Source organism: Haliotis cracherodii, unplaced genomic scaffold, assembly GCF_022045235.1.
Source record: "Haliotis cracherodii isolate W230 unplaced genomic scaffold, xgHalCrac1.p SCAF_9, whole genome shotgun sequence".
In the NCBI taxonomy this organism is placed as follows: Eukaryota; Metazoa; Mollusca; class Gastropoda; order Lepetellida; family Haliotidae; genus Haliotis; species Haliotis cracherodii.
The window spans coordinates 31,332,781-31,360,459 of record NW_027266343.1 but is presented as its reverse complement, the minus strand read 5'-3'; the positions used below and the strand labels follow the sequence as shown (position 1 = coordinate 31,360,459).

Sequence of the window (27,679 nt, the reverse complement as noted above, 5' to 3'; positions counted from 1 at the left end):
AATAAATAGAGTTTATTGTATTAGTATATGTATGAGTGCAACGATTATTTAATTTCATGAATCCATTGATCAAGATATCAAAACCTATTTCAGTCAAATTACATACTGTTCAAGCATTAACAGTGATTAAACCAAATGAATCAGAATAAAATCTTACTGTGTATGTAGTCTAGTAAATATAGCTATTCCCCAAACAAGCTAAAACAATCATCTGCCTTATCTTACATATACTGCGTTGTACCAAAAGATATAAAAGGGTGCTCTTGTGGTTACTCTGCCTGACATTCAGCATTTAGGGGATAAAACAGGGACTGGTTTGGAGTCAGTATACTGTGTCTGAGAGGGCTATCTATGTGAAACGATAGGTATCTCAGTGGGTTAGCACTAAAACAGTGGCATTAGTCCGGACTAGTGCAAGAGGCCACCCCACGCACAAACATATCGCATTATAATTGCAATAATCATGAACACAACGTTAAACCCATTCCACCTCACCTTAAAGTGATCAATCTTGCAAAAAAGTCAGTGAGTCATGATTTCTTGCTCCACTGCCCTATGGCAACCACTTGAGCCTAAGACGCATCACTACTGACACAAGCAGACATGGAGGACCATGGAGCATGCAAGACAGATCAATGATGCTACATTAGGAAACCTGACATAACTTTAAAGGAAGGGCTGTGACTATCCATTTAGTCATTAATGTAATGAGTGAGTCACAGCTATTATGTACTGCTATGGTCTAATTGAGGTAACTGAACCAGCCTACACCATGTTACCTGCTCAACATGGTGTCTTAGACAAGCTGTATTGATGTAACAGTGACATGGCAAGTGATAGGACAGCCTGACCTTGCAGTGCCCCAGACGGTAGCCAATTCCTTATCAAGATACAAATAATTCTCCATCTTGGCCTGGTCTTAACATTGTAATCATGTCAACCAGCTCAGCCAAAGCACGCTTCTAATTTGGTTTGCAAGTTCAAAATGGTCTCTTTCATAGGAACAAATGAATTAAAAGTCAAAACAATGATTCAGACATAAATAATCAGCTATTTCCTTGTACAAGAATGTTCCACAACAAACCTACACTAATCTGATATTCCCCATTGTCAACGTTCAATGCCAGAGAAATATCAGACTGCACATGGTACCACAATACAAGAGACTGTAATCTAATAAACAATGCTAAATTCCGACAAATTGCAGCCTTTGAAAATAGAGCAGGGAATCCCAGGAATGTGGTCTGTATATCTACGGCTGTCAGTGACATGTGTTCCAGCCCCGCCCACATCCCACACTTCACAGCACCGGCTTTCCCATCTTCGTCCTGCGGGCTATCTCACAATCATCTGCTGAACAGGGCACTAGATCTAGTTCCCCCATGTGAACCTTCAATTATCCCCTGTAGCCATGCTGAATGATCGTACAGCTTGAACTTGTCTCTCCTCCCTCATTCAACTATTCTTCCCCCACCAAATCGAGCCCTTCAATTCAACACAATTTACCAATTTCCATTGCTTCATATTCCAATGTGTACATACTTTACATACAATTGATTAATATGTGTTAGCAAGGTATATTCATATAATCATACAACCATAGTCTTCGATCTGTCAAAAATCCGCAAAACTGTGACAGACCAATATCACTTAGACCAGAGTGTGATAAGAAAACAGCCACTTTTCTCAGCACTCGCTAACTTATGATGACATAAAAGCAAACTATATTTTCCTGAAGGAAACTTTTAACATGGGTCAGATTGCTCTGGGCGAGAAGTTGTGGCTTCCCACCCAATTTTTTTTCAATAACCCATCTCCCTTGTGGGCTGAAGTAGATGGGTCCGCCCTTTATAATCTGTCTTCCATCCAATATCACATTCAATAGCAACAATATGATGATGAGAATCAGACTTCACCAACATCACTCCCAGCCTTCAAGGTCGCTGTGTAGATAACACTGACACCAACACATATTTGCTAAAATCCCATAAAGCATCTGACAGTACAACGTGACACAGGATAATTTTCAACACCATAATCTTGCAAAATACTACATATTCAAGGCCACTTTACAGCATAGCTGTGCCCCTCTTCCCTGGCTGAAGCTCAGCCATGACATAGATAATACCGACTTAACCTAGGTAGTCAACACAGCCTTGGGTTGTTACCACACACTGCTACTTCACAAGTACTGTCTACTTGTCACAACAGCGTGTGTCCAGCTGCCAACAAAACAACAGGTCAAACAAATAAAGCCTTCAGTCACATGGCCAGGGATTTACTCACTGGCCTGTATCAGTGTCTGACAATCTCATATTTTAATCACTGAATTTGTCATTTGATAGCTCAAGGAACATAATCTCACATATTATCCTCATATTTCAATCGAGATCACAGAAAATTGATTCTTGTCATTTCACATCCTATTCATCACTGACTTGCAACATATATCATCACTGAGGTATTTGCCACCTCCTCAACTAGTTCAGAAATAGTTATAGCTGAGAAGTAACCTGCACCTGTGGGAAAGGATTTAAATATGGGCTGTTACATTCTTGGTCCTTAACATATGCAAAAACTCTCTGGCACTTTATAAATAACTATCTTGACCATGAACAGAAAAATGTGTTCTAGTACATAGTCCATAAATGTAATTGCATTCCTGCAAATGTAATGTCTGTAAAGTTGCTTCACATTATTGAAATAAGACAATAACATAAAATTGATAGTCAAAATAATACAAATTTAGTGAAATAATCAACTGCTCTAACTAAGGCTTTACTGGAATGTGATGTTAATACTGCCTGTACATAATGCATAAATACCCAGGTATCCAGCCAGGTAAGTTCAGCACTTGCTATAGAAGTCTGATGTGTGGCAGGTGCTATCAATAGAATCATTCGCACTGACGCTGGGTGTAGAGGTGAAACCAACACTCCAGTCTTTTCATGCTAGGCTGGACTTGACACCAATACATACTCTACACCTCCACTCGCAGGTGCCCCCTGAGCCAGCCAGTTTACATTGTAAACGATTCTATTGGCAGATTCAAATCAGTAGCCAGTCAAACATGTCATATTGACTTTATTACACCAGTCAATGTCAATAGTCTGGAACGGAGCTGTACTTTCTATTTTGCCAAGTTTATGGCCAACATTTTCCTCATCAAACCAACAGTACAGGTATTCAAGTTCCCCCTGCCCTTCAATGACCTAGATTTGCAGCAGGCTTCCAGGACAAGCCTACAAACACACCGAGGGATTACTTGTTTGTGAAACAATCTCCTCCTTAAATTCACACCATGCTGAAGACCAGACCAGGGTGACCCAATACATCAGATCTATAAGAATTAACCAGTTTCCGAAACAAAGTATGACAGTCAAGAGATCCTTGTCATTAACCTACTGTTCTTAAGAAAAGACTTAAGAGTTCCACAGACTAATAAAATACTCCAAATATCTAAAAGAAACTGCAGAGCCCGGGGCCACTCTTCCTTTCTATCGCTAAAACAAATTATTATAACAAGACTAAAAATGCTAAACGCACTGCAAATTACAGGTGTCAACTTCACATAGACCAAGAATTAAGTTCATATCAACAACTCTACAATATACACAATGAAATAAGTTTAATCGAAGAGCATCATTCTGTAGTCACATGTGGCATATTGCAAAGTGTAGCCATGTATTTGAAAGATGATTAGAGTATTACCACCTAATGAGATTATTACACAAGCACAGATCAAGCACACCACTTCTCCACCAGTTATCAATTAGATAGATCATACATTAATTTGCCTGACATAACATGTCAGCTGATTTGCTCTGATGTATCATCATTATGTGATTAACAATGCAAATAACTGTGTGATATATTTGATCCCTTCAATAGAAGATGATATGATCAGTGATAAGCTGACCAATTATGTATGACTTCTGTAAACTACAGTACATTTGTTATGTATTGAAAGGTAACAAGACCTGCTTGTGAAATCAAGTCGTATACAAGACCTGCTTGTGAAATCAAGTCGTATGCATACAATTGAGTAGGATTAGAACACACTACATAATGTTATGCATCTAATGGTAACACATTGGTGAATTCATACGCATACCATTCCAAAGCTGAAATGGTCTTAATATTAACTTTAAGAGTTCAATACCATTAATACTGAAGGCTTCATTAAGGCAAATAGTAAGTTACCAGTAGTGACTAAAAAAATCCAGTGATTGATATCGTGAGCATCGGTCCATGTCGTTAGGGTACAAGGACACACTATCAACCACGTCACACAGCCTGAACACCCGTTCTATTTCGATAGCACTTACGACCAGTTGGCGACTAATTGTAAACTGGAATCCAGACAGGGGTATTGAGGATCTATTTGTACAAGATATATAACATGTTTACACACAACTAATTGGGCAAACAATTTAAGCATACTTACATGTACTTGGTATCAAATGAGTGTGTGAGTCGGTTTAACAATAATGTGAATGGTATTTCAGGCACATAGTGCAGTTATAGCTTTATATGGAAAGAAAGCCCAAATTAATGCAATTCCTATTTTACCGTAACCCATAACAAGTGCTGACAGACCAATGATGACAATCTAACAGGGCAAATCTGAACTTTAAACCCAAAACAAGTGAATCCGGTAACAGGTAAGGGCTTGATCCACTGGACCTGTGTACCCTCTGACAACAGTAGGAAGCATGAACATCACACCAGGGTTAGAAACTAACAGTTTTTGTCCACTACTCCTTATAATGATAACATATAGCAAAACCCTTAAAATGGGCCAATTTCTACTAGTCCTTTGGATACCTTTACTATTGGGCAGTTTGGTAAGGACTACAGGACTAGTGCCAATTTCTAACGCTGCGTGACATGATACTCCTGTATTGTCATCAGTACTGACAATTCCCCAGATATAATTGAACAACTCTCAAAAACCTTGGAGAACATAACAGGTTTTCAAAAACATTGAACTTGACAATGTACTATTGAAACACAAAGAGCTTCATACGTACCGATTAGAAGATGCATCATATTCTGCTCATGGCCAATACATGCCATGCACACAGATGGTTTCTTGTTAGCAAGTGCAATGATGGCTGTCTGATCATGTACATATTTAAACCAAATGAACTTCAGGGCATTCTCCATAATAAAGAGCTTATTACAGCATTAGTTTCAGAATGTTGCCATAAATAGTGAAGCCCCTGTAAGTGTAACTAACAACACAGGAATAACATGAAGGTGGGTATCATTATTGTACAAAGTTGATTCTATTAAATCTCAAGCCTATTTCTCATGCCCAAATTAGAAAAGTCTTTTTGCCACTAAAACCATGCATGCTATTAATACATTAGCTACTTGAAGTCAATGTTCTCTTGGGACAAAAGAGCCAAACCCTGATCATGACATTACTGCCAACACCAATTCCAAATGGAGTACAACAGAATGGGTAGACAGCTCAACGTCAAGATGTCAGGTGTGATATCCTACTTCAAAGTATGCAACATATTAGAAAACACAACAAAATGTGGGTAGAAAATCATAAATCCTCACAATGTTTTATAGGTCTTTGACTTGCTTCCTATTGTTCAAGTGTAACCCTATAGGCACTGTTAGGAAAACTTTGTTCTTCAAATAACGTAAGTTATAATCCAAGTTAGAATCAGCACTTTGAAGCTTTGACAACTGCAACAATTCAGGGTTAAAAACTACTTCTTATTCACATGTCCACACACATGATCTGCTCCAGCTGTGCCATATACTTTATGGTAAAAGTAGCCATCCATATGAAAAGGTCACTGGCCCTACCAGAATATTACTAGTCTTGGATAAGCGGACTTAGGTTAACTTTGAACACTGACAATTCAGTGAGAGGGAAATGATGCAAAACACAGGAGCCGGAAAATGGGGCAGAACAGTCCTAAGCATTCCCCCCTCCGAATCGCCCTGGAAACCAAAATAACCTCCCTAGACAGTTGTTCTTGTTGGCATGCATCACTGTCTTGGTGTCTCTCACTGGAAGCAATCTTATGCATAATTTGCATCCAAAACAAGCATGAACACCATGCTGGGAGAGAAACGACCTAAATAATGAGTCCATATGATGAGTACTAGAACTACTACTGCAGCATCTGGTCTGGGGAAGAGTAAATACACATAGTTCTACTGCTGGAGATTCCAGGTACATGCTCCAAGAATTCAGTGTACTGTTACTGTGGCAGCAATAGCTGGAATGTGAGACGAGGGAGGGAGAGGAGCCAGTTGGGTTTACACAGCTTTCAGTATTTTATTCTTATCATGGCACGTCAACTTAGTGTGGAAGGAAAGCCAGTCATGGACAGTAATACAACACAATAACAGGTAGGGTACTGACTGAGAAAAGATCATATTATGGAATTCAGTACATCCCTGCACAGTTAAGGGGCACAACTTTGGACATCAAGTTGTGGTGCCTCCGACCACCAGTCCAGCCAGATCAGGACAGAACTGGCTTCACACTGGTAACAGTCACAATGTCAAAAGCGAAATGATTTTTTTGCTTGCTTTTTTTTATTCAACTCTGTAAACATTTATGGCAGTCTGAAAATAATCAAGTCTGGACCAGACAATCTTGTGATTGCCATCATGAGCATTGATCCACGCCATTGTGATATGATAACATGTATGAACCAAGTCAGCAAGCCTGACCATCCCATTCCGTTAGATGTCTCTAATGACAAGCATGGGTTGGTTGCTGAAGACCAATCCTAACTCAGATCTGCGCAGGTGCAACCGAAATTATCAAAAAGTAAGGTTTCCATGTACCTATCAGCGGCAGAAACATTTTTAGTCCACTAGTCCTTATAATGACAACAAATAGCAAAACCATTTTAAATGGCAAATTTGTACTCGTCCTTATGATACCTAACTATTGGGAAGTTTGGCACGGACAACAGGACTAGAGCCAATTTCTAACGATGCCTATCACTACAGAAAAGTTTCAAAACTGATTATAGAAAAAAAGATGTATAGAGACCCACAAGTTCACTGTTTATTCTAACCCGCCCCAAATGTCAGTTTCTCCTGCAGCTCAATGTTACCCTTGCAATGTTACAACCTACCAGCTGATACTGTTGTGGGGCATCTAAACATACATTGAGAACACTGTTTACATTGAATATGTCATTCTTTACAAAGCTCTGCTTGCTATCTGAATATACAATAGGCACACTGTGGTAAAGCCTATTCAATTACAACCTGTACAATGTTAATGCAGTTAGGCCTTTGAGCATACTGTTTTTTACACTGGATTCATTATCAGTCACACTCAAAGCATATTTATTACTTCAGTCTGGCCTATCTTGATAGTGTATTCTCAACACTGATTCAAACCTGAAGCCTGTAATACTGAGTGAGTGAGTGTTTGAGGGAGATGTGTTAAGTGAGTGGGCAAGAGAGTAAAGAGTTATGCTGAGGAAACAGCTCAAGACACCTTTAACAAACTTGAGAAGTGAATTAGAACTGTACAGTTTTTCTGATCTTGCAATCCTAATAACAGGAACATGTCATCATTTCAGTTTATTTAAGTTTCAAATGTTTCTTTCATACGTTTGCCAACTCCATATAAATGTTACTATGCTTCTGACTAGTAACTGAAGTGGCAGACAGGGTTTCAATGCCAAAATAATACCAGTCAAAGTGAAACAGTAAAAGAAACAATAAACAAGTTTGTGGAATCAGTTACACAACCAAAAAACATTAAGGCGTTGGAAAGCGGAACCAAATTTAGCACAGTAAGATATTAATAGCATAGCTTCTATATTCATGTACTCTACTCAACATAGTCAGCTGTCAGGCATGTAAACAGAGGAAACAGTTAGTCATTGTCTTGCTGTGCGTGATATTGAAATCATTATCTGTCCACATTCAACTTTTCCCTACAACTCAACAGGGAAAAGTATGCGGCCCTTGGCCTCTTGACAAAAGTGATCAAAGTATTAAAGGCATCATTCTCTCAAGATGAAGATCATCAACAGTCCATTTGTAATAGTTTACCTGAATGTTTTTATTATTGACAAGATGGAGACAAGCTGTTTCACCTGTCTGGAGCCAGGCTATGACATCCATACTTCAATTAACAGGAAGAAAGAAACGGTCCTTGCTATAACTCTAATATTGAAATATTCAAACATAACCAGAATAGGCTTACCTACTCAAATAATAAAGCATAAAACCTTATGGACCCCACTTAATTTAGAGCAGTGAAAAAACATAATGTAGAACAATCGAAGCTACAGCATTATTTGTAAAATTACTACAATAGTTGTGAAAACACTAGTTACTAGTGATATAGAAATGTTCGAGCCTGTTTTAACTTTTCTATTTCTGTTTCCACACAGGTATCTAGGAGGGCAGTTTGCTTTCCCTTCCGATATTGTGTATTGTGGTCCTACAACAATGGCTTGTTTCTACTGCTGATGCGTCTATTTTTCAGAACTGATGAAGATGACAGTAAATCCATCAGGTGCATCTAGTGTAAGAACACACATCAACCACAAATATGTCCTAGACAAGATGTTAGTGTATCTGTCACATGACCCTAATCAATCCCCAGTACACACATACTTCATTCTTCAGGCATAGTCTTGTACCTTCACCAAGTACATCTAGAACTGACATCAACCGTAATTGCTTCACATACTATTTGACCATTGAAACTTCTTATTCAGCATTGTTCAAAATCAAGCACGAAAGTCAAGGTATCTCTTGTCATAGCACTGTTAAAAGTTCAAAATTTTCTATCAAATATCATTGAGAAAAACTTGAGGGTCTCAAGACAAACCTTAAGGTCAACATTGTAGAGCTGTAAAACGCAACTGATTATCAATGCAAAATGAAGTCGTTACCTTTGCAAATTGATTCATGAAAATTGTGCAATTTGAATTATATCGAAAGCTCTCTTCACGTGTTTGACAAAGGATATCACTGGGCTTATACACATCAGGAATGAATCTTGGAGTACTTGCTTGGTAGCTCTAATGAATCTAATATGAATTTACAGAAGGTCAGACTCCGGTCAACCCTCTACCTACACCACACAATGTTACCCATAACTTGGCATAAGGATTCCAGGTCTCCAATACCCACCCTTGGCATCAAGTCCACTAATGAGGATTGGATGGTCAAAACGTTTGACCAAGTTGACTGCACATCAACTTGCATTATAAACAGACTTATTTTCAGTTAAGCCTTTTAGTATATTTATTTTATATCATTCATATTTCATGTCATAATGTTATTAACATATGAGTTGATATTTCATGTGCCAAGTTATTACTGTAATGTCTGCACTCGAGTGGGGATTTCATGCAATAATTTTTGTATTTTTTTCTCATGCCCTGACATTGAGAGATGGTTGCTTATGTGGCAACCACTGGTGCGATTTGATTATCATAACAGACCTCTTTGACATAGCTGGTACTGAGTTGAATACTGGTGACTGCAGAGTGAAACACTCCCTCATTCACTACTCCTGCAACTGTCCTTCTGTACTCTCCACTGATGCACATTCCTATTAAGCTTGTCAGGTGGTGACAAACTACTGATGTCATCATCAAGATAAGTCTGCCATCCTGTCACTGTGAAGGCCCTGTGTCAATGTTCTGTGCAGCCTCAGCAAGTATTACCACCTCATTAATTCACACTCTAGTGATTCTCACCAGATTAACATCTGCAGTATTTCTACACTACAGATAACACTGTATCGGAACTTGTTATTGCACTGAACTCATGCTCAGAAAGCAAGCTTACGGCCAATGCCATGACACAGATGTAGTTTGTGTAGTATCTGCTATCACAACAACCAGAAAAAGTTCCACTTCCATGGAGATAATGAATGCAGTGGATACAGCTAGACCTGTTCCTATCTATTGCCGATTCATTCCCTGCTTGTGTTGGCAGATGAACACCAGCCAGACAATCCCCCATGTGCAGCACACCGAGTACAGAAACATGCTTTACCATCCAAACTCATCATTAATCCCACATCTTTGGAACAAATGCCAAGCAAAAACAGTACATGAAAAGACTACACAGACCTTTTTTTACTTTAAATTAACCTAAAACTCCATGTAGGTGGTCGGAAATTTTTTTTTTATTATTTTCAACTTTCAGATTAATATTGCTACTTGAATGAAAAACACACAATTTTTAACAAGATATTTGATTTTTGGGGTGTAAGAATGGATTTTTAAACATGTATTATACATAAATGTTAAAGAAGAGTCGGACAAAAGTAATCATGGTAATACTATTGTCAAAAGTCATTTTATATTATTTTATAATTTCAGTTTATTTCTTGTGAGTTTGTCTCATAAGCTTATGAAAATAAACATAACGCCAAAACAAGGCACTTTAACATTCTATTATTGCACTGCAATCATCAGAAACATGAACCCTTAAAGCTGGTTGGGTTAAATCAAACTTGTCTACATCCTTGAAGATCCAGTTTATTATGTCTCCATTCTATTATGAGATATACCCAGGTTACATTTGCTACCATACCTTTGTGTCAGTAGTGACCTCACCATCTCCATCGCCTATTCTTCACTTAGTACAAACTTCATCTCGCTCATGACAGTAACTTATGGAGTTAGAAAATACAATGCCATGGTAGCAAATGAATCAATGATTTCTTTTTGTGTGTTTTTGTAGGTTTCTGTAGTTTTGCTTCAGTCTTGCCAGAGAATAAGCCGTCTGAATTAAGTCTCAAAAACAAATATGGTAGCGAATGGGTCCACTGCCCATTTTGCTAACTGGTGGTTATTACAATAATTAGACTTGAGGGAAACAAAAAATATTCCTTCCTGATTGTCAATAGTCCAGGAACAAGCAAAACTAGTGGCAATGTTAAACCTATAATGTTAAAAGAAGCATCAATATACACACCCTAACACCATGACTAGTATTACCATATAGATTCTATATACAACAGTTTAAAGTAAGGGCCCTGAAGGCAGACTGCCAATAATCATCTTACAGCATGGAAAGGTGGGAAAGGATTCATAGATCCCCCACAGAAGCTGCTAACAAGACTTCTCCACCGACTGCTACCACCAACAACCTACCTTACTATTCACGGCCTGAGTCTGGAGTTACTGACTTTATGAAACCATGCCAAAATGAATCTATAGTTGGGTATGACCCATGCATTCAGCATTTCTTTATATTAAAACTGACTGTCCTGATGCAGATCCTACCAATTTACATGCCTCCACTCTTTCTCCCAGCTGTCACTATGGATGTTTTCATGAACTTCCACACATGACCAGCAACATCAACATGGCCAAGTCATAGAACATTTGTGCTTATTCAGCAAATATGAAAATGCTATTTAGTTTCCTACATGTTTATGCATAAGAACAGTAATTTAACACTTCTGCATACTCAACAATTGGGAGTTCAACACTGAAGGGATTTAATGAATATTCACCTTTAATAAAGTTCATCCAATGGTAAAAATGTCAATTCAGTGAGAGAAAGCCAATATCAAAATAAAATGCAGGATATTTCCATTACAATCGCACCAGAATACAAAGTATATATAGTTACTTATAATGCAATTATGCTTACTCATCTCTTCTCTTTTCAGCATAGTCAGCAAACTATTAAGAACATTATTGTCTTATGAATAAGGCATGAGATGACAAAATATTAAAATGTCACAATAACAATAAGTGTGATAACATTAGGGGTGAAACGATACAGGAAGGTTACGATACAACATGTATCACTATACTCATATTTTGGTTGAATCTTGTGGAAACATTTTGATTATAAATATTTCAGAGAAGGTTCAAAGGCAAAGGCTAGCTGTATACACATGTTCATAGTGGCTATTTTTAGTAGTGAACTTGAAAAGCTAATTACAGCACATTTTGGAGTATTTTACTGACAAAAACACTTGAAGGTCATTAAATGAGCAGTACATAATTTATTTTTTCAAGTGTATCATCTTGTATTGATACAGCAAAAAATGTATCTTGTATGGTAACATTGCTTAAAAAGTCATGATGCACCGGTGCACCGATTTATCATTTCACCCCATATCACAAATTTGCAAAGAAAATATCAAAATGTTGATTAGTTATTAACCTTTATCAAAATGCCTTAATGCTTTCTTTCTTTTATCACAATAGTTCAGAGCAAATGGTTTTGTTTCACCATGTTCACATAAATACAATATTACAAGTAAAATAAATATTCTGAATATAATATTATTCCAACCTATAGGTTCAATGATCGGGAAAATCAATAATTCTTAAATCAAAGATGTATAAATCACTCACTTTTAAATGAAAGCTTTCAGAGATGTAACTGAATCTTTTCCACTGAACCTAAAATAGAATGTCCAGGCCCTGAGAGATATCTTAACCCAACAGCTAAAAGCATGTAATGCATAAATGAATTCTTTTTGTGTGCTTGAAAGACAGGTTTCTGTAGTTTCAGTTCGGTCTGGGCAGAGAATAAGACGAAATAAAGGCAAACAAGATGCACACAAGGTTGTTTCTAGGCATTGAATGCTCATTTGACATTTTATGGTTTGAAATTAAAGATGTCTTTCAAGCTGCTGAAGGCTATTATCAAGATGAATAGCATTAATGGGACATGCAATTGAATCTACCTCTGATGTGCGGATTGTAGGCTTATGTTTGACAGATATTACTCATGTCAGTGTCAAAGTCTGACACATTAAGACATTTAACAGCTCAAAGTTTGGAATTACATATAAAGTCATCCATGGCTACGACATGTCACTTGAATAGTCCCATCATACTTCACTCTGGAGAACGAAGTATAATTGATTTATTTGCTAGGATCTGTCAGAACAAGACTTCCCTCATCTCCAAGAGCAATGTGGCTCTGTGTACAACAAGCATAAACCCCATACAAATTACTAAGACCATGAACACATTTTCTTCAATTACCAAATACTTGAAATGGATAATAAACATGTTACCTGTCAACAGCTCTCAACACTTAGACTATCATAACCTTGTGCTATGAGGAAGGGGAATTACACATCACTACTAAGTGTTCAAAATTAATCCTGAAATCACTCGGTACTAGTCATTATCCTAATGTCATGAATGTTAACCTTGAAAAGGTAGGGAGACCAGAGATTCAAATATAGGAATAACACTCAATGGCCCCCAAACCCCTATTATCCATAATTTCATAAGCATTAATAAATATTCAATTTGAAGGGTATATATACTACTCAAAATGAGTCACTCACAGTTGAAAGGCTGTGTGTTGCAATACCTATCAGCAAAGACACATAACCAAGAACTATAGTCATATGAAAAAATCTTTTGAGGTGAAATGAAAGACTAGGGTCATCACTGCCTCTGATGTGCCATAAAGAATCACTAAATCAAATTAGAAAAATATAAGTCAATGCTCAAGTAAATGCCACAATCTTTTCACTTGGCCACACTACTCAGTTGATTTGGGAGACAGCATTGAGTCCAGACAATCTCCTTTATGATCATCATGCCAATGACATTGTAGTGACAAAGGTGTTCAACATTACAGTGTTCAGTCTGAGGAATGCATGAGCAAATGGCCTTAATGAAATGAGGAACTGCGTGTGATAGAGTGAGACTGCAAGCATCCTACAACCTGCTTCTGCAGCTCACTAGACACATTACAGCTGTAAGTGTATACAAGGAGACAGGACCGGGAAAGCACTTGTGACATCCGACAGTCAAGCTAATTAATGGTTTTCTTGGCCCTCAATGAAGTTTTCCTCATAATTAGGCATTTGCTGTAAACATTTTCAAGGACCAAACCACCTTCTGGCATGTTCAGCAAGTTGCAGGTAATCTACATACTCAGTAGTGTGAATATAATGGAAACCCAAGCACATGTTGCAGGCCGGTTATGTTGAAGATAAGGCACATAAATTTGCCCACACTTCTCACCTAAATTAACAGATGGACATGTGATACCTCAAAACAGATAATCTCTCTTGTAACTACATTTTCATCTACACTTTATAACTAAACTTGAAACACAAAACTGAGGACCGAGGATACTGACAAGATGGATGCTGTCAATTGGCAGGAAATGAGATACAGAAATTGCAATGTTCATTGAAATTGGTGGCCTGAAAGAGCTGACCTGGAACTCTTCAGGCTCCATAATAATCCAGTGAAAAAAGCTTCGAAACAGCACAAAATGCTCTGACTGAAGTCCTCATCCGCCACAGACTACATCCTGACCCTGCTCCCCTGCCTGAGTCTGCCTGAAGTCAGTCGTCCCAGCTCTCCTGTGGGTAAGGCTATCAGATAATGGAATGATGGTAATGGGAAGAATGCACTGTCTTGCTGTTCGGTGAAGGATATAGTCTGTTCTAAATACAGAATTCAAGACAAACTGTTTTGCAGATTGTGTGTGCTTGTGTTTGCTTTTGTCATGAAGTGATGGGTGACATCATACCAGTGAGTGAGTGAGTGAGGAGCTGATTTTAGCGATATGCAAGCCTTATGCAAGGACACAAGAATGGGCTTCACACTTTGCACCAAAGTTGGGAATTGAACATAAGTCTTTGGTGAGATGAGCCAACTCTTCAACCATTAGGCTATGTCACCATCCATACCATTAGGAGATCTGGAACATCCTGGCAAACGGAGCATGCAAACACTACACAAAATTACATAGCAGCAAATCACCTTATCAAAAGAAGTCCCTTGTGTCGTCCATTCCTGTTACCATAGTACATACTAAACGTCATAATGAAAGCTTTGAGAACACAAACCATTAACACCCTATGTGCACACCTTCCAGTTACCCTGATATTTATCCAAGTCTACTAGAGTAAAAATATTTTCTGTTTCTACTGCAGGAATTACTGTTCATCAAAATAATGTTATGCTGTATTTCCCAAAACTGCGACTTCTAGACACTGATGGATCAAGTTCCCATTCTGACATCAATAACACAAATCATATGGTAACTGTAAACCCATGGTGATGACAAACTTCTGACATCAAACCCAGAGGCCTATTTAACCGGCTGACTTGGTGGTACCAGCTGACTAGTAGTGGCACAGTCCTATAGGCTACACATGCCATAGCAACAGATACCAGTACATTTCAGGACATCCCATTGATGAGGTGGCAGGTCACAGGAACAGATTGTTGTTTAGCTCTATCATGTACTAACAATTATTGGCCTTGATCCAGTTTTACTTTCAGCAACCTAAGACAGCCTTGTTCATCCCTTTTCTTCATTTGGATGGCCCGTCAATGATAAATAAACTTATCCCAGAAAACTGTTAATTGGAGCTTTCCCATGCAGCCTGTAAATAGAAAGCTCACACACATATATTTGCACTGTCAGTGAGCAATGCATTCAAGAAATGGCCAAGATAGATCATGCGCCACCTGAGGCCATAACTGAGTAGTTTATGTGCACACGTTGCTATTCGAAATTACAGCAATACGTCATTAATTTATGTTAAGCAATGAACAGATCATCAGAGATTGTATTTATTTAGATTAGTTTATGCAGTGTATGTTTCATCTTTGTTATATTTATGGCAATTTATGCAACCAGGTGCAACTACGTTTTCATGTCAACATGCACCGTGTGCAAGTTAAATCAGGTTCCTTTAATCAAGCCCTGCTTGTGTCAAATTTGAGTGGACTAACAACACTCACTTTTCCCTATTATCTCTGTCCATGTGGAAATCTATCAATTCTTTTATTCCTTACATCTAGTTAGTGTGGACAATCCATAATACTCTTTATTCTCTATAAATATGTCCATCCTGTGTGGACTCTAGAAAACTCATTATTTCTCATGTCCAACTCGTGTGGATTTACAAAAAAAATCCCATTATTTTCAATTTCCATACACCATTGAGCATGTTACATTTAGATACCAATCTTAATACTTTGACATTTAGAAATAATACAAGAACTTTTCATGAAGACTTAACATTAAGGATAGGCGTTAAGGTATTATCCTGCTTGAGGCAGTGTATAACCTGATCTATGGGAGCATGCTTTATCAGCAAAGACAACCATAGCAGGAGTTACACCACAGTCACAGTCACTCCTTGTGTTACACCTGCCTCCATGCCCTGGGCTGCAGCTATTGTAATAGATGGGTCATGCTCCACCGACCTCATGTGACCTCCAGCAACAAGGTAGCAGTGTTGGACGACCTTCTAAATTTTGAAAGGTCATATCATATATCAGTGTTTGATAAAGTCAATCAAGTTACCTGTCATCTTCTGAATTCAGTTTCATTCAAACAGTGTACAATGACACATGTAAATTTGAAGGTGTAATTAGGGGAAAATTCTTCTCATAAAGAATTGTACAATGTGACCTCTGATAAAAATGCATCATGAATTGTTCTATTCTAGTACACCTACTACTATCAAACTTAGAATCACAAACCTTTATCTTTGAAAAATATGCTAATGTTTCCGAGGGCCGAAATTATGAATCATTGAGTTTAATCAGCTTCCATCTCAAATGTAGTGGCGGCATAGGTACAAAGAATTATTTTCAAAACAACCAGATTTTCTTTTTACTCAACAGTCTGCCATAATTGTAAGTCTATTCACAAATTGGGGCTTATGATAAGATTTTCTGTGTTCAACAGCATTCCGATGACCGAGTGAATTGTGTTTCACTCCCTGGTCAGCAAAATACTACGTACACTTGCCCCATTTTCAGATCATGGAGGATAACATGTAACAAGGTCCCATGCCATCAAAGGTATGACAAAATCAGACTGGTCAGTGTTCCTTCAGTTCACCAAACCTCTGACCACCCCAACCCCATTTAGTCAGCATTTGTACCCGGATACTGATAACCTCTTCTGCCCCAGAATTCCTAAAGCCAGATTGTGTCACAAGTCAGGTAGAGCAAGTGTGCTGGGTTGAACACAACTTTAAACAGTACTGCCTTCCTATCATTATCAAGGTGTGTCAACTTTTAGTGCAAGCAAGATCGGAAGAGATGCAGGTCAAAGACGTTGAACATGTTTTGCATAGTGAATCGCAGCATTAGTTCACCGGGCCACCCATGCCCTCAGTGACACGCAGAGTCTGTCACCCTGTGAGTCAGAGTTATATCAAGTGTACAACCAACATCATGTTCCTGTGCTCCATTAATGTCCAGGATCTACTTATAACAACTGATAATGGCTTTCCTGTGTCAAGATAAACATCAAAACCCTTCAGAGGTAACCATTCACCTTTACTGGAATAGAGATAAACTAACTGCCAGCCAACCCACAACCAGCGCTGGTCAGTCTAACCTGTGTGAGGGGTACTATACACTTGCCACAGACGCTCACTAACTGTAGTGGCTCAAAACACTCCTCTGGATGAATTTCATTAGGATTACTTTTTGTGCATTATTAGTGTCAAGGTTTGACTTATATGATGCTGCAAATCACCAATTCCAAAAAGGTTTTCAGACCCTTATACAGTGTAATATCAAAACACTTTTTGCTTTCTTCATTTCAAAATTGACTTGTCAATGTTCCATTTTATTTGTCTCATGAACCAAATTTTCACTAAATTAGCTAGATGTTCTAGGCATACTGGTAGATGTATTTTCAATACATTACTAGACACAGCCTCTGAATGTTATGTGCACACTGCACTGACGTCTGTACAAGTGCGAATAATTTACTCCCATCACTTACATTCTTACTCAAACATTTTCCTACTGAGCATAAAGTAGTCTTTAAGTGGTAACCACAGACTTCATATTCCCATAAGAATGTCATATGACACTGGTAAACCTTACAAACATAGATCACAAGATTTTTTCTCCATATTCTCCATATATATATACTAATCAAAAGAAATTACAGAACACCCAAATTTTGCATCTGGCTATATTTAATCTGCCATGGCTGTGGGTACTGCAACACAAAGTCTTCAATTAGTGGGTGTTCTTTAACTTGTTTTGAGTAGTATAAATGATAAATATATATTTATATATACATTTAAAAACACATTTCTTGCAAGTTGCTGCAAATAGCAATACTGCTGATGTGTCTCAAAGCAATACTTACTTACTCACTCACTGGATGTGAATAAACAGTAAACTGCATTGTAGAAAAAGAGCTGATATTATGTATGTGAGATAATGGTACAGGATAATCAGACTCAGATTACATAGCTGAAATAACTCCACACACAGATCGCCTGTACATCAGCAGCACAGCAATCATTACACTCCTAGATAGACACTATCACCCAACCCAACAAAACAATCTCATTCACATATTGATAATATGTGGGAGAGATATTTCCACAATGTGTCCGAAAAGTATTTCCAGTTTTAAAATCAAATTCCATGAAACATCCGTAATACAAGTTTGGCCAATTCTCTAATACGAACATTTCCTTCCATATAACAGCTCCATTGTTTCCCTAATAAAACCACTGTGCACATTTCCTCCATAACAGTATCCTGTTCCATCAACAATATAGCCACCATTCCCTTATGCTCAACTCCAGATGTTGAATACATTACCCCAATCTTGTTATCCTAGAGCAATATCCGAACTGATAACTACATGGATTAAAGACAATCAATCTAGCACCAACACTGATCCTAGTTTAAGGAAATATCTGCAAAGCAAGGAACGGTGGTATTATCTTTGAGTGTTTGGTTCTGATATAAGTGCCGAATGCCAACCAAAGCTGACCTCCCATATGCTCAGGAGAATCAGCCTGTGATTACAATCCTCACAGAACTTGACCACTCCCTTTAACAGGAATGAAATGAAAATAAATACAGTAATGGGTTGAATCATATTAGATTTTGAAATGACACATAAATACAAACCAGTCTTATCCCAAAATGTGCATGTGGTTTCAAGTCCAGTATTATGGTATAGTCCTGTAGTTTGGTGAGGTATTAGAGCATATCCATGTGTAGACTGGAGTAAGAGGCACAGAGTGGTGTGGCACCTATGACAAGGCGGAGGACAGCGGAGAGTGAGTCACCAACACACACCACAGATAGCTGAACTCTCAGATACCGCTGCACAATACACACATTCCAGCCAACACGGCACAATCAATTACAACCCAGGTCACCAATCAATATGCACAGATGCACTTCCCTTGCCTCCCCATGTCTCAAGCCTCCCCTCTCAGCCTCCCTTACACCCCAGGAGGCAGGATCAGTCAGAGGCTGCATCTCTTGCAGTTTCATGGAGCATTACATAATAAGTGTTGTCTTCAAACAATATTAATTGAAACTGCAACATATATAGTATGAAAAGAAACGCCCTTAAACTACATTTTACTATTTCTTTCCACAGACTTTTATGTTTTAATAAAGTAACTACAACCACCTGGCATATATCTGACACAAGGTTATTCAATTATGATGATAAATGTGATGAGTGATGTAATATTTTTCACAGAAATTCAAATTGAAAATGAACTTAAAAGAAGAAACTATGTCAACTCACCCTAAATCCAAAAACTTCAATAAACAGATATATCATGATACTAATAAACCAGCATTATGGATCACAGGATCACAGATCACCAGACAGCACTATGTATGGAAATCCCATGACATATTCCTGCACATGTACTGTGTGAGTCACATGGCTACCACGTCTATGCTTCATGTATTGATTTATTTCTGTTCATACTATTTGCGGATAACGGTAATGTACCAAGGTTGTGGACAATTCAAGTTCAGATCAATGCCTATATAACCATGGAGTGCAACACTGACCTAAATAGGCAGACCAGAAACAGTTGGTAATTCACACACTGCTCAAGACAAGTGATGTTCTCATTTCATGGATGGTCCATGATCATGAGAGGAAGATTTAATGTCACTTTTAGCTGCAATACAGGATTATCAAAGCGGCGGCACCCCAGGCTTGTATTCAGGTCACCTTGTGATAGTTTCACAAAATGAATTTTCTGCAAACTATACCATGAATACAGCTATGAACTGGACGAACAACATTTCTTCAAATGTAAAATTGCAGAGAAAATCAATCTTCTTTCTTGTTAGATTACAATATACATGATTTATGTTGTTCAAAGATAAACAGTAAAATAGACTTGGACAAAAAAAGTGCTTGAAAGCTTGTTTGCGTGACACAAGACTGAGTTTGATATTACTTTTCTTAATGAAAAATGAAGCATGAAAGTCATAACCCTTGTCACAACCCAATTACTAAAGTTTGGTGGGTATTCTTCGAGTTAAATAAACCATAGGAGTTCTATACCCCCCATTAATTTCAAACACAACTGGTGTCTACCCTTACACAGTTGACTCTTTCACATATTATATACATTTATTCAACAAGGAGTTCTAACAACACATCCATGAGTAATCTGCCGTGGATAGGCATAAATTTACTTTACGCTTATCCAAAGTTCACATACTATGAACATGGCCAATAAATTCAATTAACTCGTCTGACTAGCCGAAGGGTGAATACATAGTTCATAGGGTAATCATTTAGCATTAGGACCAAGTTTCAACTTACCTGCTTATCTTGCATTAACCCAACAGTGATGACTAAGGTAACTGACCCGAGCTTTCTGATTACAGCACAGGGCTTGTGCTGACTTATGACTTCCAGTCATGTTCACCCTTTATATCGTTTTATATTGTGATCAAACGTTTTCTCAACAAAGGTACTTTAAAAAAGATAAAGTTATTATGCTTATAGAAATATTGCTTCCTTTATTCAATTACTTTTGAAGTACTATCATATAGATTTAATATCACACGTTTACACATAACACACTGACAGTAACTGAAAAACATTGTGATGAAGGACTTCCTTAAATCATGCTTATTCAATCATTTTTAAGTACTTATTATCAACTAAACAAACCTGCAAATGTAATTTCTTACATTTACACAAATCAAACTGACAGTAAATTTGAAACAATTCTTTGAAGCATCACAGATTTGGGGTTTATCTAGTGAAAATCAGGAATGCTTTCAGCCTTGAACCAGCTGGGGCATTTTGTGAAACCCAATCCTCTGTTTTGTCCCTCACAAATGTAGCAAACCAGACAGGCCTCAACCAAGGTGGACCAAGGGATGTGGGCCATTAACTTCCACGAACCATTACATAACAGCATTACCCTTGGCCATCTGCAGCCCAACAACCTTCTGTCTGGCTGACCTGATCGGCCAGGCCAGTCTGTAATGTCCACAACCTAGGGCAGAGATTATACCTGGAGCTGATAACAAGCATACCATGGAGTAACATTGAGAAATATCTTGATAACACTTGCTTAATCGTGTGATATTGCTTAAGGCTACATCACCAATATGATTGTTATGTGTGCTTGCTGCAATGCACAAAATATAACAGCTGAGTGTATGACACATAATACATTATCTTTGTAATGTTTAAAAAAAATAAAACCTCTATTTATTCAGGTAACAACCTTTCTGAGCTGATTGAGAGTTGTTTGACATGCTTCACAATGGCAGGATTAATAAAAGAAACAAGAAAATCTATACTTTGATGTTAATCATGTTCAACCTCTGACTGAGCTCAACTTCTTATTGAACTTCCTACCAAATAAATTATCCTATTCCAGTTGAACTGATGGAAAGAGATATTCTGCCTACCAAAGGGTCACCCATATTTTGAAAACATAAACTATCACTTCAACATATAACTGTATTCAATAGTGCACAGAAAAAAACAACAAGAAGCCAACAGGACACTTATTGGAATACTAGCGAAAGGATCAATCCTTCTAAAAAGCAAGGACATGTTTAATAGGAGTTTCTATTCTGTATTTTATAAATAGGAGGCACTACTTATTGGAAGCAGTGTGCAACTGGCACTTCTGGTCCGAAGGATGAGTCAAGTAATATTCTGTTCAGCAAAATTAATAATAATCCATATACTAACACGTAAACCAAATTCTAGTTAGTAGACTTAAATGATTTTGGCACAGACTGTGCACAATAGATGCATACAGCACTGTTTACAGCTGTCATCGTTAAACTTTGTAAAATTGCAGTCCTAAGAACTATCAGTGACAGTTTACAACAGGTAAACTCAGAGCTGGCCTGAAGTTTATCATAAATCTTTACTGTCAACAAGGCTATAAACATGTTTACTCTGAATGTTCCATATGGAAGGCGAACATTTTCTCCCTTCACTGTATGTACATACTCTTACCAACATAATCACACCAATCCTTAATTCAAAAGCTGTGATATAATATTAATAGTACATGAACATGCATGTCTAAGGACACCATAAACTCACTCCACTTGACACACTAAAGCCAAGTTTGATGGGACCTGGCCACAGTATTGCTGTGTGCCATGATAGCAGATAATGTGCTGTAATAAGCCTGATAACAGGATGTAAGATATTGAGAGAAATGTCAGAGTAGGCAATCAGGTCTCGCACAACCCTACACCTTCTGAAGTTGGCCATGGTCGTCACGACTGTGAATAAAAACCTTGGCAACCTAGGCAGATCATCAGTGGATAGGATTTTAAGTCCCATAAGAGATTTTCCATCCACACCAGGATATACAAACCAGTGACTCAGAATATTAGGCACTGGCCCATTTCCCTACATAACCAAAGCAACTTGACCATGTCAGAGGTAGCCTTAGTCTAACGAAACGTTCTTACTTTTGAATGGTTTCCAATTTATCATAATTATCGATAAAAACCAAGTAATGTACATGGGATAGCAAGAATACCAGGGTTTGACGCATTCACTAGGTGTGACCAATCCAAAGTTGTAAGGATCAGAAACACTTATAAAAACAACAATTCCTAAATTAATTGTGGACAAGCAGGATTTAGCTCATGTCAAACCCTGCACACCATAACACAATGTATTGTACCCAATGAACCGTGAGTGGAATAAAACCGAGAATTTTGGCAGGACATTCGCTATCCACCTTAGCAGAGCATAAGAACAGTGACATCTGTGTTACACGCAATAACTCCAGCCTGTACCCTGTAATTGGGGCTGTCATATCTGTAACACTATCAAGGTCAGGTCATGTAGATAAATGACTACACCCTACTGAGAGAAGCTACAGCAAACAAGAAACTACTTTCCTAAGAACTATTCTGTGTAGATTATCAGTGACAGCCAGTTCCGATCAGTTTACATTGGCAGCTGAAAGAAGAAAACTCCACCGAAAGATGATCCTATATGGAGGAGTCAATATCACCACTGAGAAGATATCCCACAGAATGCGCTGCTGGGGCTGCTTTCCTAGCCACATGTGATATCTGACCATATACACTGACTGTAGATAGATACAGGATATACAATGTGAAATACAGGACTAGATAGTTACTGTCATGTACACTCTCTGGACACACACTCCTTCCATGTTTCCCGACCAGCTGTGCAGTGTCACACATAACATTTACTTGTCTAGGAAATCAATAAATACAAGTTCCATCACAATGTGCTGTCATTCATTGTGTTTTGTCACATATTGGGAGTAACTGTAAGTGAAAGAAATTATCAGCCAGGGACAAATCAATACCATATTCTTGTCATACAGCATGTACTGTTGTGTTGGTCATCTACCCCCTACAACTCCACCTCGGTTTAACTGCTAATCGTCTATACACTCATCAATTATTTGGATCCTTAAGTCAGCATTGGAGCGAGGGATCACTGTAGTTGGGTGTCTGAGACATGAACAATACAATACATGTCTAACTAAGAAAAGACATTTCAGTGTTCCTACTGGCTTTTGAAACTGCCAGTCCTTGTGGACTGGCAACTCTAAAAATTACCAGTCCCCCCTTATTTTTGCCATTCATAACTTTCAACAAATATAAAAATGTATGAAAATTATTTGGTTTTAATTCTTTCGACATCATGTTCAGTGCAAAGATGTCATCTCTGAAGTAACTTTGTCATTCACACACACTTCAGTCACAATTTTCTCTTTTTCTATTAAAATATTTCAAGACGAAGTCACTACATATGGACATTTAACCTAGAAATAAACAAGGAAAAATCCTGATGGTAACAGACAAGCTGACTTTGTTCGAAAAATGTACTTATTTATAAGGTGCTTGATTTGTCAGTCCACTGGGACTGGCAGTCACATGAATTACCGGTCCATGCCTAATTTTACCGGTAACAAACTGGTAATTATAGTAAACGGGAACGCTGCATTTAAGGTGAAATGTTTCTTAAAATAGCTTAAAATATTATTTTGTATTCTAAGTTCAGAATTGTGGAACAAGTACTCATCCAACATAGTGTTCTATACATTTCATTTCTAGCATTAATCATGCTAATATTTGACAAGGTTTTGACTTATTATAAAAAATAATAATGGTCATGACCATTACATTTTCAAAAACACGTTGCCTTGTGTCACTAGTTTCAAACAGCACCACAATAAGTCTACACATAATAAGAAAGCAAACGAGACCTGCTGAAGTAAGGCACATTGACAAACTGTCTCACAAATAACAGGAATAGTACTTGAAAACAAATAACTTTGGTTACGCCCTGCTTCAAAACCTACATTCGTTTCTTCTTGTTTAAGCATCCTGCTTAGTGAATTCTAATGAAGTTAAGATTAGGCTTCACCAGTTCATGATGATCTACGCACATGATGGTAAATGTACTCACAACACGCTCTTTCAATCAGGATTTCAGTTTGACCCGACAGAACCCAACTATTGATTATCAATACAGTGAAGCCAACATTTATTGCTGATCTTGCAATAATGCCCAAACCTCTTCACTGTCTGGCTGCTGTTTGTCTGCAGTGACTTGAACGACCCAAGCATATCATTTGTGTAGTGTATTGATGGTGCAATAGTGTGTGCTGTGGCTAGTAATTACTGCGTACTGCCTGTATGGATCAACCACACTTGAACTCAACCCATAACCACATATCCTGAAATTAATTACAGGGTGTGGGATGTGATCAGCAGGATATGCTTCAGAAGTAAGGCTCAGGCAGCCTTAGAACTACCACCGTGCTTACACTTAGTAGTTACATGACCACTGTCCAGTTCCAAATATTAGGCATTCATTTTCTTGATACATTGATCCAATTTTTACAAAGTTACATATGATTTAAATATGGGGAGGTTGTTTTCTAATCATATGAAGGTTAACACTATTGAAAACAGTGGCAGAAAACTGTTTGATTACTTATCTCACTTCTGATTGAAAACAAAAAGCCTAACTTGTCAGAATTGAAATTTGAAAATTGAAGTCAAAATGCATGGGATCCTCATCAATGTCATTACCCTTTTATTAACAATTGAATATTTAGGGTTTCGTTTGACTTATATATTGTCGCCAACCTCCCCACGCTTAAGGATCCCAAACATCCTTTAATGTAGTACACACCATAGTACAATATCAATAGGTAATAGTCATATTACCTGCAGTTAGATTTCATTGTTATCAGTAGGAAATTCACAGCATTGTCTCCAGTAGCATATTATCGTAAATGTAAAACATTCTGTATCCATGTCTGTTAACAGATATATTTCCCAAACAGTAGGGTGATGGTCTGAAGTCACTTTCATAATCGAATAATCACTTGTAATTATTGCTGATACCAAGTGAGAAGTAAACATGATAAAGGAACAAGAAAAACTAAATGAAAGAAAAGTGCTTTTTCAGAAGAATTTAATTGAAAACACTGAATTCATCAAATTTCCATCATTTCAAAACCTAAACCTGTTCACTGGCTGCAGGTTGTTCAGGAATGTGCCTGAAACACCAGTTCAACAAACATGCTGTTCCTTCACCCCAGCTGACCTCAGACAACAATACCTCCCACCCACAATTGGTCATGACAAGATAGTCCCCATTCATTGATTTGCTTTCTGTAAAGCCATGCTTGAACCAGATATCCACAGAGGCCAGCGGGCATGACCAAACATATGTCGGAGATATTGCATGTTGACCTCAACCATAAAAAGAATTACTGCAGTAGTATCAAGACTAAACAAACACTAACCAGCAAAACACAATTCCTGGTATTATAATAGTGTATAACACAGGCTGACACATTTGCCAAAATAGAACTAGATTGAAATTCTGATTCATAGATGTACATGGACTTTGGAAGTAGTAGGTCTATCTATCCATTAAGGCTGGATCAGACAAGAAAAAATAGTAAATAATATTAATGCACGTTTAGCATAAAAAAAATATCAGAAATAGTTACTGGAGGTGAACATCAGTAAGCAACATCATGAATGGAACAATCATAAGGTGTTATTTTGTTCTGAAAGGATGCCTGCTGTATATTTGACCGGTGCACATAGCCTATGTGTAATGATCAAAGATCAAACAATGAAATGATCACCGTGAATCACGATATGATTCATACAATATGTCACTCATCCGTATGAATGAATAAGCAATGTGCACTCTAGTAAAAATACAAAATGGAACGTATTTCCATGGACTTTTAAAACTTTAATATTGACACATTCGAAAATGATGGTCTGGTGAGAATAGAGACGATACACTATCCAAACATCATGTTCGAATGGGAAGAGGCGCAACAGTGAATAATCAAGGCAAAGTTACAAGGTGAACGGGGGATGGATAGACCGGCGTCCGCCATCAGCTTACTGTACCTTACTGTAACAACATTACTTGCTAAAACATTATTTACACATTTGCACTCACAGCTTAAGTGGTGAGGAGATGCAAGGCGTTTCTCTCCGCAAGTGAGAAGGAATATGTTGTACCCCGACACACCTGAACGAAGGCTACTGCCAATGGCCGACTCATATGCTTCACTATCCAAAATGGCGGCTTACTTCATGATCAGAACAATTTACACATAGCTGTACATAATCCTGCAAATCAATCGTTACGATACATTTTCATTTTTTCAATCTTCGCTAATACTCCAGACATTCTGCATTTTATAAGTAATACGCTATTGCAATTTGCTTTGGAATGATCTGAAATACCGGCCCCGGGTCCACTGGCAAATGTGTTGGCTTCACACGATAGAAGTGCAGACCGTGCGATCACTGTGTTCAAGCATCTACCGGCTTTCTTTTTCGATCAAAACTGCACAGATATTATTCAGCAATATATTTCTTACCTGTAATTCAAACAACGAAAATCCTTGGGCAGTAATAGCGCCGCCGTATGACCCAGATCCACAAACCAGGCTTCCTAATATGCAAATACACAGGGAAAAGCGTACAGAAATAACCACGGCGGCTGTTCCGTCAATAAAACGTGTACCTCGTATAGTCTGTGTGATTCACGTTAAGAATTTGTTGGACCAATTAGCCTTTTTCACATCTATTTGATATACTCCAACACTGTATATAAACTTTTCAAGAGAACCCAAGATAAAACACAGGCTTGGGTAGATTACAAAGCAAGTAAGACTGCTTCTTACCGAGGGAGGAAAGCCACCGGAAGTGGACTGTCTAGGCGGTGACATCAAACTCGCATACAATAATGAGCTATATCGCACAGGTGACACAATAAACGGATTGTAGCTTCGCGGCTCTTTTGACATGTTTGAAGGTTACGCAAAAGAACCTGTGGCAAAGAAGACTCTTATTCAAAGGCTGCTTTAATATCTCTTTGAAACTTATGATTTTGTCGCGTGAAACTAGCGCAG

The 27,679-nt window shown here is 38.0% G+C and overlaps 1 protein-coding gene across 9 annotated transcripts in view; it reads right to left on the bottom strand.

Annotated features, from left to right (window-relative positions):
* LOC139452740 (protein hu-li tai shao-like) overlaps positions 1–27,249 on the bottom strand; it is a 52,789-nt gene extending 25,540 nt beyond the window's left edge. For 6 of the 9 annotated variants that reach the window (XM_071234319.1, XM_071234324.1, XM_071234325.1 and 3 more), the window contains exon 1: positions 27,146–27,249. The gene's annotated coding sequence lies outside the window, so the exon portion shown is untranslated. Of the gene's footprint in view, positions 1–14,184; positions 14,279–18,887; positions 19,017–26,718; positions 26,781–27,145 lie in introns of those variants that run through there. The other 3 variants (XM_071234322.1, XM_071234320.1, XM_071234321.1) reach the window with 3 other exon arrangements.
* Positions 27,250–27,679: the final 430 nt, after the last annotated feature.